The sequence below is a fragment of the Lycium barbarum genome, chromosome 11, assembly GCF_019175385.1.
Source record: "Lycium barbarum isolate Lr01 chromosome 11, ASM1917538v2, whole genome shotgun sequence".
Taxonomy (NCBI): domain Eukaryota; kingdom Viridiplantae; phylum Streptophyta; class Magnoliopsida; order Solanales; family Solanaceae; genus Lycium; species Lycium barbarum.
In genome coordinates, this window is record NC_083347.1 from 87,854,065 (window position 1) to 87,862,795 (window position 8,731).

At 30.7% G+C, this 8,731-nt stretch overlaps 1 long non-coding RNA gene across 5 annotated transcripts; it reads left to right on the top strand.

Annotated features, from left to right (window-relative positions):
• Positions 1 to 4,361: 4,361 nt before the first annotated feature.
• LOC132620312 (uncharacterized) lies at positions 4,362 to 8,309 on the top strand. Of its 5 annotated transcripts, none has more exons than XR_009574769.1 (4): positions 4,362 to 4,487; positions 6,140 to 6,252; positions 6,428 to 6,710; positions 8,110 to 8,309. It is a non-coding gene; the product is annotated as an uncharacterized LOC132620312 (long non-coding RNA). The 5 variants fall into 5 exon arrangements; XR_009574767.1 differs by having other exon boundaries at positions 6,431 to 6,710; XR_009574768.1 differs by lacking the exon at positions 4,362 to 4,487 and having other exon boundaries at positions 5,800 to 6,252.
• The last annotated feature ends 422 nt before the right edge of the window (positions 8,310 to 8,731 follow it).

Genomic DNA, 8,731 nt, shown 5'->3' on the forward strand with positions numbered 1-8,731 from the left:
ACCAAAATTTGTGGACAAGTCCAAAATCATCATACGAACCTGTTCGAACTCTCAAAACATCCAAATGGAACCGTCTTGACCCGATGTTGACCGTGGTCAACTCCAAATCATACCAAAAGCTAGTTGCTCAACCAACCACCCCAATCACACCCGAACCTCTCGGGAACTGAACCTACGACTCGATTAAGTTATAAATGACATTCTGGACCTAATGGAACTGGCAGAATTAGATTATGGGCATGTTTACCCAAAAGTCAACTTTTGATCAAATTCCTCAAACTTAAGCCTTTAAAATTCCAAAACTTAGATTTTCTTCTTCAATTTTCATCTGATCACCTTGGGAATGGAGTCACTCATCCCCACAAGTCATAAACATCACAACAAAGCTAACTGAAACAACAAATCTCGGATCCAGGTCCAATTTCTTTCCGTGACTATCTTTTCACCATAAATAGACATATTAAACATTAATAGACTTAATTGTCAAAAATCAACCAGATGAACTCTAAAATTATCCCCGTCAATTTCTGCAGATCATAACTAATATTTTAAATCTAACGGAATCTTCAGATTGACAATCAGAGCACGTTTTCCCAAAATAAATAATTTATCCTAATAATTAAATGTCGGAATTTCCAAAGTGAAACCTTCTGTCGAAGTGAATCAAATGATATTCGTTTGACTTCAAATGTGGCTAGTAAGTCAAAATAATTATAACGGAGCTTCTGGAATAGATGACACACAAACTAGAGCACTGGTTATCAAAACGACCGACCGGATCGTTACAAAAAGGTGTGTAATTCAACTAGTGCGCAACAAACAACTAAAAATACAAACTTCAGTACTACAACTAACCAAAAACATGAAAAAATTAAAAATATGGATGGTGAAAAGAAGAATTTGCCAGTGGGAGGAAGAAGAGTAAAAGAGAAAGGCGTCATTAAATAAGGAAAACAGATTTACCTGCAAAGGAAAAGAGGAGGAGGTTACAAATTGGCTAGTTAAGAGGCATGACCTATGAATTTTCTTACAAAATTGGGGGGAAAAAAGAGAGAGGAAATAGGCAGAAAATTAGGATAAACTGGAGAGTCAATTTTGAACGGATGTCTTTAAGTTTTCTCTCCCCTGATTTATTATGGAACTATAATTAAAACCTTAACTTTTTGGGTGTAAATAATTAAATATTGTATTAAAATGAGAGAAAAACTCCAAAAATCTGAGAAAATAGATAAATACTTTTTCTGGATTATGAGAGGTGCCACATCAGCTTTTTCATTCCCTCCTTTATATATACTACTTTCTATAAACGTGCAGTTGCACGTTATTCTCAAACAATCTCAAACATAGTAAAAGATATTTGAGTTGCACGTTATTTTCAAACAATCTCAAGCCTAGCGAAAAATATTGGATAATATTATTTGTAATTATATATATTTATTTTAGGACAAAGGTGCAAATATTTCCCTCAACTTTGTGATTTGTAGCAGATATGCCTTTCGTTAAAAAAGTTGTGCATATATACCCCTTGCGTTACACAAATGGTGCAAATATACCCTTTTCGCCGACGAATTATTTTTTAAAAACTATTTAGCTTATTTTTTAATTAAAAGATGTCATGTGGCTTAAAATAAAGAAATCTACCCATTTCTTTAATAGACTTATTCCTTTAAAACCACGTGACAATTTTTTTCTAGTGGGTTGTGTGCTTCGTTTAAAAAGATATCTATGTGGCTTTAAAAAAATAAGTCTACTCATTTTTTAAACGAACCAGACCCAACTCACCAGGAAGAAGTTACAGCATGGTAGAAAATCACGTGGTTTTTTTAGTGTCCGCGTCTAAGTATATTTTTACAAAATCACCTACATTGCATAAACATTGGTGAGGACACTATTAAAATGAAATTTACTATGCCAGGTACTTCATGTTATCTTAGGATTTACTCCAAAATAATATAAGTAATTTTTACACCATTAGGTCATTTTTATCTGTTGTAGTAGGTAACATATTTATTTTTCAAAATTTAAAATCTCACATTTCAAGGATATTTACCTGCAAATATCTTTTAAATGACCTGATAATGTAAAGAATTATTCGCTGACTTTGCATAAAATTTACACTATTTTAAAAAATATGAATGTAGCCTAATTTAAGTTGTGCAAGTATTTATATGTTCGATTCACAAGAAAGATCTAAAATTAGAGTTGGAAGTCATTCCAATAATATTCCTTCGTCCAAGTGAGACTACCATTTAAACAAGCCCAATAAGGCCACTGGTCATATTTCCTTATCTAAACGTGATAGCTTAATTAGGAGCCTGTTTGGATGAGCATAAAAAAAGCAGCTTATAAGCTGCTTTAGATAAGCTAAGCCAAACGGGTCCAACTAATTTTTTGGGCTTATTTTAAGCACAAAATGACTTTAAGCTGGTCAGCCAAACACTCAAAAAAGCTGAAAACAGCTTATAGGCAACTTATAAGCCAATCCAAACGGGCTCTAGATTGGTTATCAAATTTCAGAAATAGTATTCGTTTAAGATTCTATTTTCAAACGTGTAATTTTTAATTTATGAAAGTAGCAAATAGAAATATGATAAAGTTAGACTAAAAGGGCATAAAAGTCGATTAATAGTTGAAGGATATTTCGGTCAACCAATATTTATATTCATGCTTTTAAAATAATATATGTTTATATATATATATATATATATATATATATATATATATATATATATATATATATATATATATATATATATGCATGTATGTAGAGAGAGAGAGGGGCCGATTTTTAGTACTATAATATAGTATCCAAATGAGCTACTCTAAAATATCAAGTATTGGTAACATGGAAAATTGTAATATGGGATTATACTCTAAATAGGAAAAAACTCAAGGAAAATATACATATAATTGCAATAAATTTCTGTATTCTTTTCGTTAAGTTGATAAAAGTACAAGCATTTAATTAAGTTCATTTACAATCAAAGTTCATTTCTTTCGGATATGAACGCCATTTATATTGGTATAAATATACTTATCCAAATTTTTAGCAGAAAAAGTAAACTTCAAGGAAAAATTAATTGTTTAGGAGTTTTTCCAACTGTAGAAAATAAACTACTCTTTTAGCTACAATTGATAAGTTAAGTAAAAAATTCATTTATTTTCTGCTTCTCAATACTTGTTTTAATTTGGATATAAGAAGTTTGAAGAAAAAACCTTGCAGACAAAATAACTTAACTAAAAGTTACGGCATTAAACATTACTATATATAATAATGGCCAGTGTAACTTTTTTGTAGTTCTTAGTTAGAGTTAGTTAAAATCTTGGTTACATTACAACTAAGGGTTGCCAACTAAAGTTTGTCTTTTCCATATTTATCACTATATTTGTCTTTTATTATTTCATCTACTATAGGGTGTTTAAAAAAATATCAAGACACTTTTAAAACCTTTTTGATAATACAAAACCCTTGGCTAATTTTTTTAAGGTGATGTGACATGTACTAGCTTCTTCATATATCTTATTTTTACTCCTACTTTATTTTCTTAGGTGCCACACCCAATTTTGATAAATTTAGAAAATTTTAACCTTCTCTTAAAAGGCTTAAGAAATTGTGAATTTCCATGAAGTCAATTAAAAGAAACACGTCACTATGCATAATTTGAATGAAAGAATACACCACATTTGCAGTTACCTTAATTAAAACATGTATTGCACCCAAAAATTGAAATTTCTCTAATTAACAGCTCTTTAATTGCTTGTGTGAAACTTTAAAAATTTAATAGATAAAATTTGTTTTCATCTGGATTAGCTATTGTTCCATAAAAGATTCATTTTTATCTAATCATTTGTTAATAATATTGAAATTTGAATCTTCATTGGCATATTGTGTTGTTTTGTATATTGATTAGCCATATTGTTCATGTTTAACAAAATTAACTTTCTTTTTTGGATATTATTTGGTGTATTATAATATTTTATTTTTTAAATTCGATGTATGCATACTTAGTAATATTTTCTATGCATAACGAACAATGTAAGTTGTAGTTTATACTCCATTCATCTAAAAACATAATGCAAGGCATACTATTTGGTCAGTTCAATATTTGGTATGAATTCATAAATATTCTATATTTTATAAGAGGGGGTTTCGACATGTCAGCTTCAGGGCAATAAAAATCTCAGTTGAGGGTATAATGGTCTTTTAGTATCAGTTGCCAAGCTACCTTTATAATGGAAAATCTATGTGTCCCTTAATCTGTTTTGAGAATTGATAGGTGTTAATAGCATGTGATTCCATGTGTCTTTTAATTTAAAAGACCATTTTCTTTTTCTGTAATTTAAATTACAATAGACACAGCAATTACCGTTTCCTCTTTACTCACACTTTCAGATAAATACTTTCCCATTTTCGCCTTGCAAAAAAGTCTTTCAATTCTCTTCATCTTTGTGATTTCTTTTTTCTCGGTTGGGTGTTCTAAGTTTAGGTATACTTTTCTGAGAAAAGGACCAAAATCATACATTATGTTTGGGTTTGGATCAAAATCATACATATTCTTTCACATGGAGCACTAATAGTACATTATGTTTGCATAAGTGGTGCACTTTTAGTCAAACTCCAAAATATTTTTTTAGAAATTTAACGGAAAAGAACAAAAATGCCCCTGAACTTTTAGAAAAGGTATAAAAATACCCTTTATTCATCTATTTTGCTAAAACTACCCCTCAATTCAACTTTTTGGCTCATTTATTCCCCTTGACTAACGGACAACACTATTTTTTTTTTTTTAAAAAAAATTTAAATTGCACATGACATTTTATTACTGAAAAATTGATTTATTCTTTTAAAAAGAAATCTGAAAAATCTTTATTTGTAGAATAAGGAAAAATAATTTTTCAACACCCGTTTCTTTAAAAAACAAATGTAGTAAGCCTTTTATATATATAAAAAAAAACAGAATTGGATTTTCATTAAAACATGTGGAATTTTTTTAAATTTGAAAAACTTTTTTTTAACGAGTAAAACCTTGACTAACGGACAACACTTTTTTTTTTCTTTTCAAAATGTGAAAAATTGGATTTTTATAAAAATATGAAAAAATTAAATTTTTTATAGAAAAACTGTGTTTAAAAAAAACCAGAAAACTATCTTTTTTTAAATCTAGAAGAAAATTATGGAGTATTAGTTTTGCACATTTTACTTAAAAAAACAATCAGTTTTTCAGATTTAAAAATTGAATTTTCTAAAAATAAAAATGGGGTTTCCATCCGTTAAAAAAAAGTTTTCCAAATTTAAAAAAATTTCACATGTTTTAATGAAAATCCAATTTTGTTTTTTTGTTTTTTTTATATATATAAAAGGCTTACTACATATGTTTTTTTAAAGAAATGGATGTTGAAAAATTATTTTTCCTTATTCTATAAATAACGATTTTTCAGATTTCTTTTTAAAAGAATAAATCAATTTTTCAGTAATAAAATGTCATGTGCAATTTTTTTTATTTTTTTTAAAGAAATTAGTGTTGTCCGTTAGTCAAGGGGAATAAATGAGCCAAAAAATTGAATTGGGGGTAGTTTTAGCAAGATAGATGAATAAAGGGTATTTTTATACCTTTTCTAAAAGTTCAGGGACATTTTTGTTCTTTTCCGTTAAATTTCTAAAAAAATATTTGAGAGTTTGACTAAAAGTGCACCACTTATGTAAACATAATGTATTATTAGTGCTCCATGTGAAAGAATATGTATGATTTTGATCCAAATCCAAACATAATGTATGATTTTGGTCCTTTTCTCATACTTTTCTGCCAGTTTTTCTTCTCCTCTTTCTACATTTTTTTTCCCGTGTGTTTGTTGGGTTTTCAGCTTTAGTTCAATATGCTCTTTTAGTTGCTTCTATTTATTTCGTAATTGTACTGCATTTTAGTTAGTGTGGAGCTGGTTCCCATAACTTGATTGGTGAATGTCTGTTAGTTGTTTGACTTAATGATTCATGAATATGTAGTTTTTTTCTAGCAGTGACATAACTCACATGAGTGTATACGTTTTAGGGCTATTTGATCACTTTATTTATTTTCTTTATAAGTTCTAAGATTTTCTTCTACTCTATGCACCGAATATCACTAAAAATTTCATAGGGCAGATAAAGCTAGAAATGCGGGCTTGAAGGTGCAAAATAGTTATTTGAAAACTATTTCAAGCAAATGCACATTTTCCACACGCCATGGCAATGCTTCAATTTAACAGCTAATTGAGGTAAAATATGTTTCTGGTCTCATCTAAACTTTTATTAGAATTTACAACTTTTTCCAATAATTTATTTTCACATTTGATATAGTTATATTTGATGTAAAATATTCACATAGTTTATCATTTTGCGATCAAACTTTTTAATTTTGATGTTAATGATGCTTCATGGTTGTGCTCAAAGAAGACTTATTGAAGAGAGGTTGGGCTATATCTCTAAACTTTCCACATTTCAGCAAATGCCACCTACAACAAAGGCCAAGTATTCAACCTCGGATGACGCCTGAATGTTCTTTTAGAGGTCATTCTGTCTAAACATTTAACATGGTCGATGACCTTTTGATTAGATTATTTCTCTTCGCAGTTAATTCTCTCTTTCAATTTCATTGTCTGCAGTAGGTCTTTGATTGGGATAACCGAGAGAAGATATTTATTGAAATTGAGGGGATACTAGAAGACAGATTAAGGTATTACAGCAAGAAGAATCCCTGGAGTTTGCTCTGTTTCTTGGTCTTATATACAGAGCTCTCAACTTCATCTTTAAAAAGTCTTAATTTTTGATAGCTAAGTTTTTGTTTTTTATGTTTCCTCCCTGTTCTTTTGGTTCTGTTTTGCCATTATGTTGTCAAGATCTTGTTTCAATCTGCTGATTTTTGATGATTGTTCTGGTGTTGATCGGGCTTCTCTAAGTAACATGAGAGTAGGAGGATCATTGTAGCAAATTAGTTGCCAGTGAAGACTTATGGGAATAAGGAGGAAAAAAATGATGTTTTGAATGGGACAACTATGCTTTAGATACACTTTGTGCAGCTAAAAGATGAGTTCTCACCAGATTTGGAGAATATTATGTGGGATGTTTGAAGGCAGATTTAGAATTGAAAGAACAAGAGGAAGTAGCATAGTTCCTGTGAAAGAAATTAAGGTGTGTACCAAATCTCTTGTCATTGGATTAAATAAACAAGTTTATGAGGTGATTAATCTAGGTGAAAGCTATGTTTGGATTCAAGATTATAAAGTCATGTTGTTGCCTACTGTATTAAGAAAAAAATTCAACAGAATAAAAGTTGGTTTTTTCTTTTGTAGTCCTTTCCCAACATCTGAAATATACTTGCAAAGCAACATTTCAAGATTAGCTTCTTATACTTTAAGGGGTCGTTTGGTTGGAAACAAGTTATCCCAGGGTATAACTTATCCTGGGATTAGTTATCCCGGGATTAGTTGTTTCACCCTCTCATAGGAATAAAATAACACTACAATTTCAGGATAACTAATCACGGGATTAGTTATACTGCGATTTTATCTCAACCAAACGTGGAATAAATTCATCTCAACTATAATCTCGGTGTCGTAGCAAACGATCCCTAAGTGCTAGCTAGCCTTGGAAGGGCTTTCAATTAACAAGTTGACATTCTTCACTCAAATATGTAATATTTTTTTTAGAATGGTGAAGTTCTCGACGGATAGAATCAATGATATTGTAGCATCTTATAACACATATTATGTTGCATGTCACTAAAAGGGTTTTTGTAGCGATCTAATTTGTAATGTCTTACTCAGTGTTGACATGAATGCCCTCTGCTCCTTCATATCCACAATATAGAGGGAATAACTCCTGCAAGAAACAAAGATGTACTACCAGGAAATACAAAGTAAATCTAGGGTAAATGATTTTTGATTTGGTGATTTCAGTGAAAGATTGGTTTTATTTCAATGAAACATTGGTTTTGTTGTTTCCCTCTATATTGGTTGTGATTTTGTTTGTGTTTGACCATAGTTTGCCTGGACTATCTTTGTCTTCTTCTGTTTTTCCTTTGAGAAATAAGTACTAACAAGTGATCATTGCTTCACGATCGCGTGACTGTACAGGTTTTTTGCCAAACGCTGCTAAGAGGAACGCAGCAAAGGAGGCAAAATACAAAAAACACAATACCAGTTCCAATAAGTAACTAGCATAGCCTGTACATAGTTTTCGAAATTATGTGATTTAAATAATGCATATATCTTATACTTACCATGCTGGCACGGGACTGCATCAAGCTATTAATATGTAGGAAGTTTGATTCGTATGTTTGCTTTTCACAACTTATGGCGTATACTCAGAGACTGAAAATTAAGTAGAAAGTTTCAATTTTTGCACGGATTGCCCTTCTTTTGGGGTAGTCTTTAAATTATGCCCCTCATATTTGTGGTCTTTAAATTTTGCCTTTCGCTTGGATACCTGAGGTTTTGGGTTCGAACTCCCACTCAGGCATAAAATAAAAAAATAATTTCGCAAGGCAGGGCTGGGGGGAGTGTATGCCGGATCCGACATAAAGTCCTTAAGGAAAAACTAAAGTTATGCCGGAGGGGGCATAACTTTTCCTCAAGGCATAGTTTAGTTATGCCTTATGGGGCAAAACTTTTCCTTAAGGAACTATGCCTTATGGGCAGACTTTTAATTAAGGCATAACCAAAAGTATGCCCCATAAGGCAGAATTTTTTCTTAAGG